Genomic DNA, 20,918 nt, shown 5'->3' on the forward strand with positions numbered 1-20,918 from the left:
AAATGGTGACAAAGTGCAGCCAACATGCAGTAGTGCGGTGCGTCTGGGTTGGCGCATGGTGGTCATTTATAGTGATGAGGCCACATACTTAGGAAGTGTGACTCTCCAGGGCTGTGGGTGGTTGCCCTTAGGTGGCGGTCTATTGCCGTGCAATTTCGTGGCACAGTGCTACAGTGTGTGATTACATGTCACTCAAACACGGTGATCTTGCACTTTAAGGGATCGAGCGGGGGTGGGTCGCGTAAGAAGTGAAAATGGTGGTCTATTGTGCAGGGGTGTTGGTGAGGGACTCTAGCGGTAGCCGGACGTGGATAAAAAACAAGTTGCTTCTGAGTGATTTGTGCAAGCTAGTGGAGAGTTCCGTTACCGCGCAAGTGAAGTTGTAGTTGACGAAAAGGGGTAAGGCATTGTCTCTCGACATGACGGAATATTTACCTTAAAGCTCAGTATAATCTTGGCGATTATGTCTGGACTGGTATGCAATTTTTAGATCATTATGTCATAGAGAGACTGAAGGAAAGAGAAACAAAAAAAGGAGAAGAATATAATGATTATCAATGGAGAGGAGGAAAAAATCAGGGAACACAATCTAAAAGGGGCCATGACATCCATTCGGTAAAATAGATGGTTGCAAAAACACGCGGTTTCCTTACCGATGTTTTGAGTATCAGTGACTAAAAATAGTATCCGTACGTTCTTTACGAGTAGTCACGAAGAAGTTACTAGCTATCAAGCAGTCAGCCTGGTAGTTTGTCAGGAATCTTCCTTTCTGTTTAGGGGCAGTGAAAAGAAGAGAAAGGAGAAAAGCGAAACTCATTGTAATTCCTGACAATTCTAAGCGCGTAGTAGCGCGTTGCTCACAAAGTGCACACTATTGCACATATGCTGTAAGCGAGGGTATAAATAGGCAAAGTACCTGATTATTTTTGTGCGTTAGGTGGAAACCGGGAGGGGATCCTTCTGGTCGCGAGTGCACTGGAAACGGGTGCGTTTCTAGTCAGGCGGTGCGCTATAAATGGAAAGCAAGAGCACGAGTTAGCTCTCAGAGAGTCCGGGTCTGTATGTTAGCAGAACAAACATTTGTGAAGGGTAGCAGATGGCTCAAGAACTGTGAAGCTGCTTACCCGTATTACGGTCTCCCTCCTCTTTAGGTTCCCGGTCGCCGTCTCTCGGTACGGACACGTGACCGAGTGGGAGGGGTCGTTTTATAGAGTATATTAGACATCAAAGACGTCTAGTTGGCAGTCATTTTTGGAGAAAAAGAATCCGCCATCTTGGATTGGTCAAGTAGTGCGGACATAGAATGTATTTGCACCGAGGCATCCACAGTTGATTGACCTCATGGGGAAACATGATAATAACCTTAGAGTACGAAAAAATCGTATCTGTGGCTGGTTATGGTGCGCGAATATCAACGATCTTGGAGTGTTTAAAAAATAAAAGGTAAAAATTGACATTGAAAGGGAATTCGTGTCTCTGTTACACGGAATTAATAAATCAAATGTAAGCCGGCAGAGACGTGTTTCATTTCACCTATCTTACGGAGGTGAAAGTGAAAAGATACGAGAGTGTCCGTTTTACCGTTAATCCTTGTGTCTGTTTGTTTATGGATACTAAGGAGTATAGAAGAACAGAGGGCGCGTCATGAGATTCATCGTAGGTGTACAAATCGCGAGCACTGAGAAATGGGTGCAGTATTGATAGTGAACCTTAGTGATCCAAGTGGTTAGATCTAAGCATGCTCCGTGGCCTGTTGTGTTATATTTGGTGTTCTCAAGTGATTGTGATGGCTCTTAAAGTGACGGTGCCCCCCTGTCACCATATGTTCGTGAGCAACTAGAATTTTTTTACTTAGTACCAAAACAGTTACGATCTCATTTGTTACATGATGTGGAAATTTAACAGACACAAAGAAGATACAAAGAATTATACATCGGTGTAAGTCCAAAACCTTTTTGCATGGTATAACGAATGTTAAGATCATACATTGCAAACAGTTTGTGTTAATATTCTTCATTCTGGTGCATAGTCATCATGTCTAGCAGTGTCTGTGTGTGACACTGTGAGTGCCTAGCTGCTCATACATCAGATGGGTTCAGTCGGTTTACCTGAAAGAAGGATCCCCCAGACGGCTGGCTAGTCGCCCAGGAAGAATTGAAGCTCAGGGTCATAGTTGAGCCCCCGTTCCACGCATTGTAAACGCATGATCCAGGTAGCCTCCCTACGCCTGAGCTTCAATTCGCGGTTACCCCCTCTGATGTCGAGGGGAATCACATCTATTCCGAAGACACGAACTTTGATATCGTCCCCCAGTGGTTGGCATTCCGCTACATGTAAAGCTACCGGGTATTTGGGGTCTCTCCTTTGTATAGCCCTTATGTGTTCGGAAAGTCTTTCTTTGAAAGCCCTGATGGTGCTGCCCACATAGATCTTGCCACACTGGCATTCAATAATATATACCACAAATTTGGTCAGACAATTGATGTTATGTTTGATTTTGTAGGTGGTACCATCCGGGCCTGTGAAGGTTTTAGTACCGTGTTTGCCCCAGATACACATGGTGCAAAAACCACATTTGTGGAAGCCTAGACCACGTGTTGATAGCCAGTCCTGAGCCGCTGTTTTGTGGGGGACTGTAGGGCTCAATTTGTTTCTCAGGGTGAAGCCCTTTCTGTATGTGATTGATGGTCTGTTAGGAAGAAATTCTTTGAGAACAGGATCATCTGTTAAGATTTTCCAATGTTTGTTGAAGCTCTTTTTGATGTGATAGTTTAATGCATTATATTCTGTGATGAGTCTAATCTGATGTCCAGAGGACTCAACCTCCGTGCGTGTCTTCAGACAATCTGGTCTAGGGATGACTCTGGTTTTTTTCTCTGCTTTTAGCAGGGATGAGCTCGAATACCCTCTCTTCTGAAATCTGTCTTTCATGCTCATAATGCAGTTGTTGAATTCCAAAGTCTCACTGCAATTACGTTTAGCCCTTAGAAATTCTCCATAGGGGATGGAGCGTAGCTGGTGCTCTGGGTGAAAGCTAGAGGCATGGAGAATAGAGTTGCAGGCAGTGGGTTTCCTGAACAGTCTAGAATGCAAATGGTTCTCCTTCACGTAGAATTCGAGATCTAGGAATTCAATATTAGTAAGGCTGTGGCGCATGGTAAAGCTAATCTCCCACAGGTTATTGTTCAGATACTCGAAGAAGGAATGAAGAAGTTCCTCGGATCCTGACCACAGGAGAAAGCAATCGTCAATGTATCTCCCCCAGTAGATTATGGAGTCGATATAAGGTCTGCCTTTGGTGCCCCAGATAAGGTCAGTCTCCAATGCTCCCATAAAGAGATTGGCGAAGGAGGGTGAAAATTTCGAGCCCATGGCTACTCCCTTCTTTTGTCTGTACCAGTTCCGGTCGAAGATGAAGAAGTTGTTCTCTAAGATAATTTTCATCATGTGTATCAACATGTTGGTGTGTGCCCATAGTGAGGCCGGTCTGTTGGAAAGTAGTTTGGTGATGGCATCGATGCCTATTTCAGGATTGATGCTGGTGTACAGGGACACCACATCTAAGGTTACCAATCTGGTGTCTTGTCGCCACTCCAGGTCAGACATGATGTTCAGTATGTGTTTCGAGTCTTGTATGAAAGAAGGGAGATTCTTAACTAGAGGTCCCAAAAAGATATCTACATATTCTGCAATTCGTTCAGTGGGGCCCCCAATCCCCGAAACTATTGGTCTGCCGGGTGGAAAAGGTAGGTTCTTGTGGACTTTAGGTAAGGTATAGAGCCACGGATATGTGGGTCTAAAGACTTTAAGATACATGTACTCATTGTCATCCAGTAGACCAGATTGTTTCCAGTTCAATAGGAGTCCATTTAACAGTATTGTAAGTGGACCCATTGGGTTATGGTCAATTGGCTCATAACAAGAGGAGTCGCTGAGTTGGCCAAGGACCTCACTGTTGTAGTCAGTCCGGTCCATGACCACCACATTACCCCCTTTGTCCGCTTCCCTGATGATAATGTTTTGGTTGTCGGTAAGGGTAGAGAGTGCTAACCGTTCCCCCTTGGTCAAGTTGTCTCTATACTTGAATTTGGTGTTCAACTTTCTGATGTTGGTGCTATTCAGATCCTCAAGGACGTGTCTATGGAATTTGTCAATGTTATTACCACCCGCCAGTGTAGGAGTCCATTTGGATCTGCTTTTGAGGCCACTAGTAATACTGTAGTCGGTCTCGACATCAAGCTCCTCAAGGAGCCTTTCCATTTCGAGTGGACTATCTTCCCTGTTAGTCAGAGACAGAAGCAGGTGTGTAATTTGCACATCTTTAATGGTCAAAGGTACATTGTCAAAAACATTAGGAATTTGTCTAGGTTCTTTCTGCAGCTCTTGTGATCCAGCAAAATGTTTCTTAAGTTTAAGATTTCGTATGAACTTGAAAACGTCTATTTTGGTTTGGCATATGTCACCAGTGGCATAGGGATTAAAGTTCAAACCTCTGCTGAGTAAGGAAATCATATCTGGTGTCAAAGGAAGTGAGGAAAGGTTAATGACTTGTACGGTGTCAGCTGCTGCATCTACTTTCTCTGTGTTCCTGACCTCAGTTTCCTGCGATATTCCTCGCTTGTTCCTGCGTTTCCCCCTATGGGGTTTGGGTCTGTAGCGGCCCTTGGTGGTTGAGCCCTGTTGCCTCTCCTTACTCTCTGCATCTCTAAAAAAAAGGTTGAGTTATTAGGTTCTGCATTAGCTAGGATCTCATTCTCTATGTCGCTGAGTCCGGTAGAACTCAGAGAGGTGGTGCTGGAACTGGCAGAGTTAGTGGTGGTGGACCTCCCAGTCTGTGATCCTGCCTTCGGTTTTGAAATCAGGGAATCATACTTGCGGTCAAAAGTATATATCCTGCCGTTCTTGTAGTCTTCCTCATCCCTTTTGATTTGACGTGCCTTCCTACTTTGGATTTCGGATTGATGTTTAAGAAGAATCTCATCCAGTAGGGTGTAATTCTTCACTGTGGCCTCAGGTTTGTTCAGGTCTTTGATCTCTTGTTCAACAACAGAGATTTCAGTTCGCAGTAGGGCGGTCTTACGATCAGCACTCTCGATGAGAATGTCTATTAGCGTAATAGAGTTCTGATTAAGTGAGTCTTCCCATTTAATCATGAGATCTCGGTCCAAGTCGTCGTAGGTTGGAAAGATGTTGGATCGTAGACCTCTGGGAACTAATTTGAGTTTAAGATAGTGTTTCAGGGTTACTCCGTCCCACCAACGGGAGTTTTCCTGTTTTTTTAGTTTTTCAAGTTTGAAGAACTTGTCTCGCAGACCCTCTATGCGTGCAGGACCTGCCGTGGCAGATGCCTGGTGTGTGGGCATGCCTTTGGCCAGGTTCTCAAAGAGATCTGCCGCTGCTTTGTCTCTGTCCATGGTGTGGTAGACAGAAATATGTACACAATTAAGGTCTAGTGGTTTTTGAAAGTAACGTGGAGGCACCCAATCTGTCACTATAGAGAAACAATTGAGGGGGTTTTTAGAGATTTAGATTATCGGTGCGCGCTACCTCAGTTATACGTTACAGGGTTAGAATTGACACGTAGGTATGTAGTGCGTGAAGAGCAGGCGGAAAAACACCCTTAACCGTCTAAAAAAGTCAAGAGACTAAGCAAATATATACAGTTGTGCTCTCGCTACTACAGTATTTTAACATACACACAGTACAATGACTGATAATTATTCATAGAGACAGAAGCAGATTCTTTGGTGTTTTCTTGGTTACAGCACGAAGATGTTTATTTTCTCCAGACTCTTGAAATGTCATACAAAGCCAGCCGACACGTGTTTCGTCGTGTGCAGTTGAGTCAACACGACTCTTCAGGGCTGATGATACAAGAATGACATATGCAAATTTACTTATGCAGTTAGTCTAGGTCGCATACTGCAAATGGTGACAAAGTGCAGCCAACATGCAGTAGTGCGGTGCGTCTGGGTTGGCGCATGGTGGTCATTTATAGTGATGAGGCCACATACTTAGGAAGTGTGACTCTCCAGGGCTGTGGGTGGTTGCCCTTAGGTGGCGGTCTATTGCCGTGCAATTTCGTGGCACAGTGCTACAGTGTGTGATTACATGTCACTCAAACACGGTGATCTTGCACTTTAAGGGATCGAGCGGGGGTGGGTCGCGTAAGAAGTGAAAATGGTGGTCTATTGTGCAGGGGTGTTGGTGAGGGACTCTAGCGGTAGCCGGACGTGGATAAAAAACAAGTTGCTTCTGAGTGATTTGTGCAAGCTAGTGGAGAGTTCCGTTACCGCGCAAGTGAAGTTGTAGTTGACGAAAAGGGGTAAGGCATTGTCTCTCGACATGACGGAATATTTACCTTAAAGCTCAGTATAATCTTGGCGATTATGTCTGGACTGGTATGCAATTTTTAGATCATTATGTCATAGAGAGACTGAAGGAAAGAGAAACAAAAAAAGGAGAAGAATATAATGATTATCAATGGAGAGGAGGAAAAAATCAGGGAACACAATCTAAAAGGGGCCATGACATCCATTCGGTAAAATAGATGGTTGCAAAAACACGCGGTTTCCTTACCGATGTTTTGAGTATCAGTGACTAAAAATAGTATCCGTACGTTCTTTACGAGTAGTCACGAAGAAGTTACTAGCTATCAAGCAGTCAGCCTGGTAGTTTGTCAGGAATCTTCCTTTCTGTTTAGGGGCAGTGAAAAGAAGAGAAAGGAGAAAAGCGAAACTCATTGTAATTCCTGACAATTCTAAGCGCGTAGTAGCGCGTTGCTCACAAAGTGCACACTATTGCACATATGCTGTAAGCGAGGGTATAAATAGGCAAAGTACCTGATTATTTTTGTGCGTTAGGTGGAAACCGGGAGGGGATCCTTCTGGTCGCGAGTGCACTGGAAACGGGTGCGTTTCTAGTCAGGCGGTGCGCTATAAATGGAAAGCAAGAGCACGAGTTAGCTCTCAGAGAGTCCGGGTCTGTATGTTAGCAGAACAAACATTTGTGAAGGGTAGCAGATGGCTCAAGAACTGTGAAGCTGCTTACCCGTATTACGGTCTCCCTCCTCTTTAGGTTCCCGGTCGCCGTCTCTCGGTACGGACACGTGACCGAGTGGGAGGGGTCGTTTTATAGAGTATATTAGACATCAAAGACGTCTAGTTGGCAGTCATTTTTGGAGAAAAAGAATCCGCCATCTTGGATTGGTCAAGTAGTGCGGACATAGAATGTATTTGCACCGAGGCATCCACAGTTGATTGACCTCATGGGGAAACATGATAATAACCTTAGAGTACGAAAAAATCGTATCTGTGGCTGGTTATGGTGCGCGAATATCAACGATCTTGGAGTGTTTAAAAAATAAAAGGTAAAAATTGACATTGAAAGGGAATTCGTGTCTCTGTTACACGGAATTAATAAATCAAATGTAAGCCGGCAGAGACGTGTTTCATTTCACCTATCTTACGGAGGTGAAAGTGAAAAGATACGAGAGTGTCCGTTTTACCGTTAATCCTTGTGTCTGTTTGTTTATGGATACTAAGGAGTATAGAAGAACAGAGGGCGCGTCATGAGATTCATCGTAGGTGTACAAATCGCGAGCACTGAGAAATGGGTGCAGTATTGATAGTGAACCTTAGTGATCCAAGTGGTTAGATCTAAGCATGCTCCGTGGCCTGTTGTGTTATATTTGGTGTTCTCAAGTGATTGTGATGGCTCTTAAAGTGACGGTGCCCCCCTGTCACCATATGTTCGTGAGCAACTAGAATTTTTTTACTTAGTACCAAAACAGTTACGATCTCATTTGTTACATGATGTGGAAATTTAACAGACACAAAGAAGATACAAAGAATTATACATCGGTGTAAGTCCAAAACCTTTTTGCATGGTATAACGAATGTTAAGATCATACATTGCAAACAGTTTGTGTTAATATTCTTCATTCTGGTGCATAGTCATCATGTCTAGCAGTGTCTGTGTGTGACACTGTGAGTGCCTAGCTGCTCATACATCAGATGGGTTCAGTCGGTTTACCTGAAAGAAGGATCCCCCAGACGGCTGGCTAGTCGCCCAGGAAGAATTGAAGCTCAGGGTCATAGTTGAGCCCCCGTTCCACGCATTGTAAACGCATGATCCAGGTAGCCTCCCTACGCCTGAGCTTCAATTCGCGGTTACCCCCTCTGATGTCGAGGGGAATCACATCTATTCCGAAGACACGAACTTTGATATCGTCCCCCAGTGGTTGGCATTCCGCTACATGTAAAGCTACCGGGTATTTGGGGTCTCTCCTTTGTATAGCCCTTATGTGTTCGGAAAGTCTTTCTTTGAAAGCCCTGATGGTGCTGCCCACATAGATCTTGCCACACTGGCATTCAATAATATATACCACAAATTTGGTCAGACAATTGATGTTATGTTTGATTTTGTAGGTGGTACCATCCGGGCCTGTGAAGGTTTTAGTACCGTGTTTGCCCCAGATACACATGGTGCAAAAACCACATTTGTGGAAGCCTAGACCACGTGTTGATAGCCAGTCCTGAGCCGCTGTTTTGTGGGGGACTGTAGGGCTCAATTTGTTTCTCAGGGTGAAGCCCTTTCTGTATGTGATTGATGGTCTGTTAGGAAGAAATTCTTTGAGAACAGGATCATCTGTTAAGATTTTCCAATGTTTGTTGAAGCTCTTTTTGATGTGATAGTTTAATGCATTATATTCTGTGATGAGTCTAATCTGATGTCCAGAGGACTCAACCTCCGTGCGTGTCTTCAGACAATCTGGTCTAGGGATGACTCTGGTTTTTTTCTCTGCTTTTAGCAGGGATGAGCTCGAATACCCTCTCTTCTGAAATCTGTCTTTCATGCTCATAATGCAGTTGTTGAATTCCAAAGTCTCACTGCAATTACGTTTAGCCCTTAGAAATTCTCCATAGGGGATGGAGCGTAGCTGGTGCTCTGGGTGAAAGCTAGAGGCATGGAGAATAGAGTTGCAGGCAGTGGGTTTCCTGAACAGTCTAGAATGCAAATGGTTCTCCTTCACGTAGAATTCGAGATCTAGGAATTCAATATTAGTAAGGCTGTGGCGCATGGTAAAGCTAATCTCCCACAGGTTATTGTTCAGATACTCGAAGAAGGAATGAAGAAGTTCCTCGGATCCTGACCACAGGAGAAAGCAATCGTCAATGTATCTCCCCCAGTAGATTATGGAGTCGATATAAGGTCTGCCTTTGGTGCCCCAGATAAGGTCAGTCTCCAATGCTCCCATAAAGAGATTGGCGAAGGAGGGTGAAAATTTCGAGCCCATGGCTACTCCCTTCTTTTGTCTGTACCAGTTCCGGTCGAAGATGAAGAAGTTGTTCTCTAAGATAATTTTCATCATGTGTATCAACATGTTGGTGTGTGCCCATAGTGAGGCCGGTCTGTTGGAAAGTAGTTTGGTGATGGCATCGATGCCTATTTCAGGATTGATGCTGGTGTACAGGGACACCACATCTAAGGTTACCAATCTGGTGTCTTGTCCCCACTCCAGGTCAGACATGATGTTCAGTATGTGTTTCGAGTCTTGTATGAAAGAAGGGAGATTCTTAACTAGAGGTCCCAAAAAGATATCTACATATTCTGCAATTCGTTCAGTGGGGCCCCCAATCCCCGAAACTATTGGTCTGCCGGGTGGAAAAGGTAGGTTCTTGTGGACTTTAGGTAAGGTATAGAGCCACGGATATGTGGGTCTAAAGACTTTAAGATACATGTACTCATTGTCATCCAGTAGACCAGATTGTTTCCAGTTCAATAGGAGTCCATTTAACAGTATTGTAAGTGGACCCATTGGGTTATGGTCAATTGGCTCATAACAAGAGGAGTCGCTGAGTTGGCCAAGGACCTCACTGTTGTAGTCAGTCCGGTCCATGACCACCACATTACCCCCTTTGTCCGCTTCCCTGATGATAATGTTTTGGTTGTCGGTAAGGGTAGAGAGTGCTAACCGTTCCCCCTTGGTCAAGTTGTCTCTATACTTGAATTTGGTGTTCAACTTTCTGATGTTGGTGCTATTCAGATCCTCAAGGACGTGTCTATGGAATTTGTCAATGTTATTACCACCCGCCAGTGTAGGAGTCCATTTGGATCTGCTTTTGAGGCCACTAGTAATACTGTAGTCGGTCTCGACATCAAGCTCCTCAAGGAGCCTTTCCATTTCGAGTGGACTATCTTCCCTGTCAGTCAGAGACAGAAGCAGGTGTGTAATTTGCACATCTTTAATGGTCAAAGGTACATTGTCAAAAACATTAGGAATTTGTCTAGGTTCTTTCTGCAGCTCTTGTGATCCAGCAAAATGTTTCTTAAGTTTAAGATTTCGTATGAACTTGAAAACGTCTATTTTGGTTTGGCATATGTCACCAGTGGCATAGGGATTAAAGTTCAAACCTCTGCTGAGTAAGGAAATCATATCTGGTGTCAAAGGAAGTGAGGAAAGGTTAATGACTTGTACGGTGTCAGCTGCTGCATCTACTTTCTCTGTGTTCCTGACCTCAGTTTCCTGCGATATTCCTCGCTTGTTCCTGCGTTTCCCCCTATGGGGTTTGGGTCTGTAGCGGCCCTTGGTGGTTGAGCCCTGTTGCCTCTCCTTACTCTCTGCATCTCTAAAAAAAAGGTTGAGTTATTAGGTTCTGCATTAGCTAGGATCTCATTCTCTATGTCGCTGAGTCCGGTAGAACTCAGAGAGGTGGTGCTGGAACTGGCAGAGTTAGTGGTGGTGGACCTCCCAGTCTGTGATCCTGCCTTCGGTTTTGAAATCAGGGAATCATACTTGCGGTCAAAAGTATATATCCTGCCGTTCTTGTAGTCTTCCTCATCCCTTTTGATTTGACGTGCCTTCCTACTTTGGATTTCGGATTGATGTTTAAGAAGAATCTCATCCAGTAGGGTGTAATTCTTCACTGTGGCCTCAGGTTTGTTCAGGTCTTTGATCTCTTGTTCAACAACAGAGATTTCAGTTCGCAGTAGGGCGGTCTTACGATCAGCACTCTCGATGAGAATGTCTATTAGCGTAATAGAGTTCTGATTAAGTGAGTCTTCCCATTTAATCATGAGATCTCGGTCCAAGTCGTCGTAGGTTGGAAAGATGTTGGATCGTAGACCTCTGGGAACTAATTTGAGTTTAAGATAGTGTTTCAGGGTTACTCCGTCCCACCAACGGGAGTTTTCCTGTTTTTTTAGTTTTTCAAGTTTGAAGAACTTGTCTCGCAGACCCTCTATGCGTGCAGGACCTGCCGTGGCAGATGCCTGGTGTGTGGGCATGCCTTTGGCCAGGTTCTCAAAGAGATCTGCCGCTGCTTTGTCTCTGTCCATGGTGTGGTAGACAGAAATATGTACACAATTAAGGTCTAGTGGTTTTTGAAAGTAACGTGGAGGCACCCAATCTGTCACTATAGAGAAACAATTGAGGGGGTTTTTAGAGATTTATACTCCTTAGTATCCATAAACAAACAGACACAAGGATTAACGGTAAAACGGACACTCTCGTATCTTTTCACTTTCACCTCCGTAAGATAGGTGAAATGAAACACGTCTCTGCCGGCTTACATTTGATTTATTAATTCCGTGTAACAGAGACACGAATTCCCTTTCAATGTCAATTTTTACCTTTTATTTTTTAAACACTCCAAGATCGTTGATATTCGCGCACCATAACCAGCCACAGATACGATTTTTTCGTACTCTAAGGTTATTATCATGTTTCCCCATGAGGTCAATCAACTGTGGATGCCTCGGTGCAAATACATTCTATGTCCGCACTACTTGACCAATCCAAGATGGCGGATTCTTTTTCTCCAAAAATGACTGCCAACTAGACGTCTTTGATGTCTAATATACTCTATAAAACGACCCCTCCCACTCGGTCACGTGTCCGTACCGAGAGACGGCGACCGGGAACCTAAAGAGGAGGGAGACCGTAATACGGGTAAGCAGCTTCACAGTTCTTGAGCCATCTGCTACCCTTCACAAATGTTTGTTCTGCTAACATACAGACCCGGACTCTCTGAGAGCTAACTCGTGCTCTTGCTTTCCATTTATAGCGCACCGCCTGACTAGAAACGCACCCGTTTCCAGTGCACTCGCGACCAGAAGGATCCCCTCCCGGTTTCCACCTAACGCACAAAAATAATCAGGTACTTTGCCTATTTATACCCTCGCTTACAGCATATGTGCAATAGTGTGCACTTTGTGAGCAACGCGCTACTACGCGCTTAGAATTGTCAGGAATTACAATGAGTTTCGCTTTTCTCCTTTCTCTTCTTTTCACTGCCCCTAAACAGAAAGGAAGATTCCTGACAAACTACCAGGCTGACTGCTTGATAGCTAGTAACTTCTTCGTGACTACTCGTAAAGAACGTACGGATACTATTTTTAGTCACTGATACTCAAAACATCGGTAAGGAAACCGCGTGTTTTTGCAACCATCTATTTTACCGAATGGATGTCATGGCCCCTTTTAGATTGTGTTCCCTGATTTTTTCCTCCTCTCCATTGATAATCATTATATTCTTCTCCTTTTTTTGTTTCTCTTTCCTTCAGTCTCTCTATGACATAATGATCTAAAAATTGCATACCAGTCCAGACATAATCGCCAAGATTATACTGAGCTTTAAGGTAAATATTCCGTCATGTCGAGAGACAATGCCTTACACCTTTTCGTCAACTACAACTTCACTTGCGCGGTAACGGAACTCTCCACTAGCTTGCACAAATCACTCAGAAGCAACTTGTTTTTTATCCACGTCCGGCTACCGCTAGAGTCCCTCACCAACACCCCTGCACAATAGACCACCATTTTCACTTCTTACGCGACCCACCCCCGCTCGATCCCTTAAAGTGCAAGATCACCGTGTTTGAGTGACATGTAATCACACACTGTAGCACTGTGCCACGAAATTGCACGGCAATAGACCGCCACCTAAGGGCAACCACCCACAGCCCTGGAGAGTCACACTTCCTAAGTATGTGGCCTCATCACTATAAATGACCACCATGCGCCAACCCAGACGCACCGCACTACTGCATGTTGGCTGCACTTTGTCACCATTTGCAGTATGCGACCTAGACTAACTGCATAAGTAAATTTGCATATGTCATTCTTGTATCATCAGCCCTGAAGAGTCGTGTTGACTCAACTGCACACGACGAAACACGTGTCGGCTGGCTTTGTATGACATTTCAAGAGTCTGGAGAAAATAAACATCTTCGTGCTGTAACCAAGAAAACACCAAAGAATCTGCTTCTGTCTCTATGAATAATTATCAGTCATTGTACTGTGTGTATGTTAAAATACTGTAGTAGCGAGAGCACAACTGTATCTAGATTGATAAAAAGTTTTATTACAAACATCTCAAAATAGGTATTGCATTGAAATGCAATATTTATGCAATAAAGGCTCATATACAGATTACATAGTCAAAAATCATAAGTATTCTAGTCCCATTAAGCAACAAGATCCTACGCGAAATGTAGAATGTCCCCAGAGGTACAGGAAAGTCATCAAAAAGTGTTTGGACAGAGACCCATGAGGAAAACTAAGAGTCTCCTGACTCACCCCCAAAACCAGGGGTTTTAATACAAATTTGTTAGTAATGAGCCAAACTGCAGTCAGCATGGCTTGATTAGCGATAACAGATATTGGGCCAATCAAAATGTAGATAGTCAAAAAGGCTCATACACCAGTGTACTAGCAAGCCTGCTTCTGAACTTCCAGCGGAAGTGTCCTTCAGAATGTTACATTCGGAATACGAATAACAATCCATTCACAATACATGCTCTCTTAGAGTAAAAAAAGCAACTGTGTTACAGTGTTGTGTGCTCTGCGAAAATTGTGAGGAGAGAACAGTCGCAGAGGGACAGCGATTGGAAGAGGTGATGAGCAGGAGCAAGATGAGCAGAACAACAAAAACAGCATCCATTTTAATAAAATGGTGTCTCTGTAAAACTGTGGCATACCTACACTATGTTAACAAACACACTTCTAAACATCTAAACAAAATTGTTTCAAGTGCAACATCATTAGGTTATCAGTTACAACTATATTCATTACAATAATCATTAATATTCAAAAATAATTTGTCTGCTAAAATTGCACATTTACAAAAAGTTTCAACGCCATCACAAATTTGTTTACATCAGTTGGGAATTTACACTTTTGAACTGCACATTAACATAATATTTCTCAGAATCATAATTTTAGGCACAGGGAAAGTGAGTGATTCATCTAGAATCATACATTTTTTTAGATTAGAATCCAGGCATCCAGTTTCAAAAGATGGCCAAGTGGCTAAACTGCCATATCTTTTGAAATAATTTGAAAAACGGGAAAGTGATTTATGTTCGATTTTTCATGATAGGTGTGTGTATTTACAACAGACTGGGCTGCTCATGGAATTGTAAAGTATCTGTTTAGTAAACTGTGTAAGAGAAATATTTACCTTCCTGCAATTACCATCTATGGATTTTCTCATATATATATATATACTTGTGTGCACATTGTGTGCAGCCTTCCAACAGCGATTCAACAGTTCATGTGGTTCCTGGGCTCACCTGTTTGTTGTAATCAATCTGCAACTATCTGTCGTTCCCCAGAACAAAAATTATATTTGATAATAGGTACTGGTACTCAAAACCTGGTAAGTAAACATAAAGCTATTGAGAAGGAAGCTAACACTTCGCTTGGCTGATTCTAGCCTGTGTTTAAAGTTTTACTTAGTGCACAACAACATGCCTTGTATCAAATAAAAATGAAATGGAAGATAAAGCTTTGTAGCCAGGATCAAATATTTTAGTCATGTAAGGCAGACTGGATTAGTGTGCCACTCCATTTAATTGTGAACAACTTAACCTTTGTGCCCGATAGCCTCCATATGTGTATGGCTTGCAGGCCATAAGTTAGCCCCCCTACAGGATCGACTTAGCATTTTATGCTTCTGGGAAATGAGTGCCACTCAGCTGAGTAACAGCAACACCCACCAAGAAATAAGAGTCTCTGGTGTGCACCACACAATCGGACAGTAGTTGTATTTTATATCCAGATGTTACACTTCCTTGTCTAAAGGAATATTATTGAGATCTACCAGTATGGGGTATGAGATGATTAGTTATTACTGATAGTGAGCGTGATTGCTGTAGTCGTGTATCCACAAAGGATATTGTTTGGTTCTGCACACAAAGTCCTGGCTTTTAGCCTATCTGGAAATACCAGCATGAAGAGAGGTAGCCACTGCATGCTCATGGAGCCTGAGGAGAGACTAAAATCTAGAGATGTTTTAAGGCATTGGCAAAGTGAACAATTGCCCAGAGCTTCCGCTTTCCAAGGGGCCCTTTGAAAAAACTCACTTTTTTGTCTATTTGACTATCTGTGTGTTATATTCTCTTTCTAAACCTCTCTATTTCTCGGCCCATCTCTATCTCTTACTTTGTATCTCTACCCTAGGTCATCGTACCAATTTTTGGGTCGCAGGCAAGACCTATTTTGACTGTTTTATGTGACTCTATTAACGTTTAACAACATGTTTTAAATTGTTTGGCTTCATGGGTGCTCGAGTTAACAAGAAATAGGTAATTAAATAACAATATGACCCTGACAAGGATCTCAAGAATATGCCTTGCCCAGAGCCACCAAAATCCTTCAAAAGATACTACTATAATCTCCCACATGGAGGCCAGGACATGTTGGGTTATGGGGACACTAAGGAAGTCTCCAGAGGCTCGGAAAGGCTATAAGGGGCTTGAATGTCGGTTGCATGGTTCTAAAGTGTAACTGACTGCCCCCACCAGTGCTGGCCTTCTGAAATGCAGGAGCGTGGCTTAGTCAGGGAGATTCAAGGGTTGTGGATCTTAAATGTCCTAAAAACACAGTGCGCTGCAGGGTGGCTGGGTGAGATGACCAATGTTTCCGGATGATCTGTTTCCATGATTAACTTGATTAGTACTGTTTTGCATTAGATGGTCTCTTGCTATAGTAGAACAGTGGGCAAAAAAACATAGGTTGGAATGCCCCCAGTGATTGCCTCTGGTTAGACTATCTGCAAGCATTCATCCCATCACCTTTTAGGTGTTTGATTGCCAGTAGTAAGTCTGAAAACATGAGGCAGGCACAGCTTTCCAAGCCTACTACTGCCAATGTTTGTGAATTCCAAAAGGTGGTAATATTTGCACCTATCTAATGAGTACTTTTGTGGCTACAGAGTTACTATTTTTTGGTAAACTAGTCACTATATTTAAGATTCTGATCCAAAAAATGAACAAGTTATAACCTCTTAGTGAAATGAGAACAATGAGAAAAACCGACATAGTGGTCCCGACTCGGAGTCCCCATTCCCCACTACCAAACCAAGGATGCATTTAAAGGATGTCACCTACAAACAGCCCGCTGAATTTGAGCCCCTGCCCATCCCTGTACTTTTCCCTGGGAATTCATGAGCATAGTCTGGGACAACACAATGGCCTGAAATCCCTATCGCTCTCGGCGATTCCAAAAACCTAATTCTTGGTGACCTAAATCTCAGATGGAATGAAACCCACAACCCTCTAATTAGATCGCTATCCAACCTCCTCGCAGATAACAACCTCACTCAACATTGCACCGAGGAGACACACTACAAAGGAGCCACACTGGACGCCATCATTGCACAAAAGAATTCATTCAATCACGATCAACCACATACTCCCCGTTGACTGGTCAGATCATCATATGATCCTATTTCATATTAATCACCCCATCATCCCCTTTAAACCTCCCCAAGACCCACCCAAATGGTCAAGAAACCTCTCCCAAGTCCCCCTAGACATTCTAGAAGGGCAGCTAAGCTCACTTCTCCCAGACAACTCTCCACACCTTTCGACCAACGATCTCATCGACCAGTACAACTCTGAGCTAGTCTCCATTCTCGATAATCTAGCTCCTCCAAAGCTCAAAAGAAGCCGTGCCACCCCGTCTAGAACCTGGTTCAATTCGGACCTCAACGCAGAAAGAAGAACATTGAGAGCCAAAGAAAGAAAGTGGAGAAACAACCCAACAACCATCCTTCGCCTACAACTAAAAACAGCCCGAAAGAAGTATAACAACCATATCAAAAACAAGAAATCCAACTTCTTCCGAGAGGCACTTGCCAACGCCAAAAACAGACCTAAGGAACTCTACAACATAATCAGACATCAAACATCTAAGCCTCGGCCCTCACCCCTGCAGGCGTCCAAAGAACTCTGCGACAACTTCGCCAGCTTCTTCAACGACAAGGTCCTAAAAATCGAACTATCTCTAGATATCAGCAACACGACCATCCCTCAGGCCCTCCCTTCCGGCCCCCCTCTCCTCCCTTGGCTAAGCTTTCGCCACGTGCATGAAACGGAGATAATCTCGCTAATCTCGACCTCCAAACCATCAGCTCACATCTCAGACCCCATTCCCCCCTCACTTGTCAAAAAAATGAAGCTCACCTTAGCACCTATCTGGGGCAAAATTATAAACAGCTCCCTACAAAGCGGAGTGGTCCCTGACTGTCTAAAAATGGGACAAGTCACCCCTTTGCTGAAAAAACCCGGCCTCGACTCTACTGACCTGAACAATTTCAGACCGATATCTAACCTCCCTCTACTCGCCAAAACACTGGAATGCTGCGTTCTCCTCCAACTAACTCATCACCTGGATAACATCAATCTCCTGGACCCCCTCCAATCTGGCTTCAGACAAGGTCGTAGCACAGAAACCGCAATGCTGAACATCATAGACGACATTCACGGTTCTCTTGACGCTGACAAGTGCTGCCTCCTCATACTCCTTGATCTCTCCGCAGCGTTCGACACGGTGGACCACAAGCTCCTCATCAAAACTCTGCAAATAAGAGCTGGCCTCGGCGAGGTAGTTCTTGACTGGTTTTCTTCCTTTCTCCATAACCGCTCGCAAATAATAAAACTGAAGAACTACACTTCTGAAACACAGCAAGTCAACAAGGGTGTCCCCCAAGGATCAGTACTTTCTCCTCAGCTCTTCAACATCTATATGGAACCGCTCGCCAAACTACTCAGGAATGCCAACATCCTCTTCCACCTCTACGCGGATGACACGCAGATCTACCTGGAAACCTCTTCACCTAACGACATCCATAGACGAAATGCTGTCTTAAAAGATGTTCAAGATTGGCTGACAAAAAACCACCTGAAACTCAATCCCGACAAGACCGAAACCCTTCTCATCTCTAACAAAGAAGACAACCCTCAAGTCACCGAGTGGCTGAAGTCGATCGATGCTCTTAAAGGCTCACTCACGCCAACTGACTCCGTCAAATCTCTGGGTTTCACCCTAGACCCCAAACTAACCTTGACAAACCACATAAAGATCTCGGCAAAAAGTGCTTTCTTCAACCTCAGACTGCTGAACAAAATCAAACCTTTCATTCCAAACAAGGATCTTAAACTAGCCACACAATCTCTAGTTCTATCCAGACTGGACTATGGGAATTTAATCCTTACAGGTATCCCCAAATCACACTTGGCGCCACTAAAAACAACACTACATGCGGCAGCAAGAATGATCACAGGATGCAAAAAATTCGACCACATCTCCCCAGCACTTAAAGAACTCAAATGGCTCCCGGTGGAAATGCGTAGCACCTTCAGAACGGCCTGCCTAACCCACAAGGCCCTCCACACCGGTAAACCAGAATACCTGGCAACCAAGCTCAAAAAAGCAGGCCAAAGCAGATATCTGAGAAGCTCCAACTCCCTGCTGCTCATCCTTCCAAAAACCAGAAAGAAGAAAACTGCGGACTGCTCCTTCACTGGAAATGCCCCCAAAATATGGAACTCTATCCCTCCGCATATCAGAACTCTACCGTCCTATGCGGAATTCAAGAACCAACTCAAATCCTTGTTCCTCATCCGCTCCCTAGGTCCCAGATAACTAAGATCTCCTACTGAACTATGTGTTATCTATGTATCCTTATACCAAAAGTCCCACTTTACGAACTTTCCCTCCCCCAATATTGTCTCTCGAGGACTGCCTCTACCTGTTACATGTATTTTTGTTCACCCTGTCACGCCTGTTACTGTAAAGCGCTCTGCTACCTTCGGGTCTTGTTAGCGCTATAGAAAACTTCTAAATAAATAATAACTTATTTTAAATGCATTTTAACTGTACGCACTCGTCTTCGTATATGCCACAAGAAGTCTTCATGATAGAGCTGTCAAATCTGTGTGGGGGCAGGGTCCTTGTTTCTGTTTTTCACCATTTCCAAATAATTTTATCAAGTAACTCACAGCCCCATGTACTAAGCTCGAGTTGCAAAGCGAGGAGGGCACACAGGCAAATTAATAGGGCGAGCAGAGCCAGTGCAAGTCATGGGTCTGGCTTGGCTCTGAGTCAGAGCACAAGCCAAGCCATGAACATTTTAGGCATATATATTCTGCAACAAACAAAACCTAAAAATATGATACGCTTGTTTGAATTTTGAAGAGTTTGTATTTCTTTAACCTCTTGAGTGCTCATGACGAGGTCAGCTCGTCATGAGCCACGGCGCTCCGGTGCTCATGACGAGCTGAGCTCGTCATGACCGCGCCCGTTAGATGGAACGCTCAAATGCTGGGCTAATTCCCCTGCTGTGCTGAGCGTTCCATTGGAACGGGCGTGGTCATGACGAGCTCAGCTCGTCATGAGCACCGGAGCGCCGTGGCTCATGACGAGCTAACCTCGTCATGAGCACCGGGGCGCTGTGCGCCCCGCCTCCCAGCACAGCGGGGGGGAAACAGCCCCGCACTGAAGGGGTTAACATGCGGAAGCATTTCACCTTCATATATAAGATTATATCACTGCATATATGGAAATTTATGAAAAGTGAGTCTTTAGAAGCATTTATTGCTCTCCCCCTCGAATGACAAAGCCATTGGTGAACTGAGAGGCAGGCCGGTAGTCATGTAGACCCTAAACGTAGCCAAGATTTGTATTATAGATGGAACAACATTACAGTCTGTTGAATCAGATATAAGAGTTGCTTGTAAGGGGACATCCTGAACTCAAGTATTTGGTAGTGCATTCCGTTGTAATAATAAAGGAAAGGGAGGCTCTGTGAAATAAAATATTTGCCTAGTTTCACACAATTTGGAGAAGTAGAGAAGCTGGTATTGAACCCAGGTTATCTAGTTTTACATTTTGTAATTCAGCCACCAGATGGGTATCTCTCTCGCTCACTCTCACTTACTCCTGTTTATATCAGAGTTCTCTTCATTCAAGACTCATATCAGAGTCTTTAATTCTTGACAGCTGGGTCCGCCTCTGGATAGGGGATCTCAGGTGCAAGTTCCACCTGAGGTTCACAACTTGGGGGGACGGACAAGATTTCAGAACAGCAGAAAGATAGATGTCTAATGTCTGTTCTTGTGTGACTGGACTGTAATTGCAATACAAAATTATTAAAGTTATTTTTGATTCTTTATTACAATCTCTCTGGGAAATGTCAGCAGGAACAGAGCGATGGTATAAATCTGGAGTAGTTTATTAGCCCAGAAATGAACCACAAATATATTTGATTGAACTAGGAGTACCTCAAAAGGAGTCCCCCCACAGTGTGCTTTGCTCTGCCATCTGTCCGCTGCTGACATACGTCCATAGAGCATATTCCTGCATGTTTAACCATGTATATATTCCTTGGAAAGCGGAAAACGAAATGTTTTGCTGTAATGTTTGGCTACCGTGCTGCAAGAAATATTATTAGTAATCCTGTCCTGCAATTGAGGAGCAAAGATCTTCAGCCTCTTGACCAACACCTCATTCTTGTTTTTCATGTTTTATTTTCTTGCTCTATCTTTTCTCCAAACTGTTGTCACTTACACTAGTATCGTGAGTGTGCTCCTTGAGTGCCAGTCTCAACTCCTACATAATGGGAGGATGT

General features: G+C 43.9%; 1 protein-coding gene across 2 annotated transcripts in view; it reads left to right on the forward strand.

The window, feature by feature from the left end:
* The window catches only part of SEMA4B (semaphorin 4B), a 198,480-nt gene that overhangs the window by 127,434 nt on the left and 50,128 nt on the right, over positions 1-20,918 (forward strand). The gene's annotated exons all lie outside the window — the stretch shown is intronic.

The sequence above is a fragment of the Lissotriton helveticus genome, chromosome 3_1 (assembly GCF_964261635.1).
Source record: "Lissotriton helveticus chromosome 3_1, aLisHel1.1, whole genome shotgun sequence".
Taxonomy (NCBI): Eukaryota; Metazoa; Chordata; class Amphibia; order Caudata; family Salamandridae; genus Lissotriton; species Lissotriton helveticus.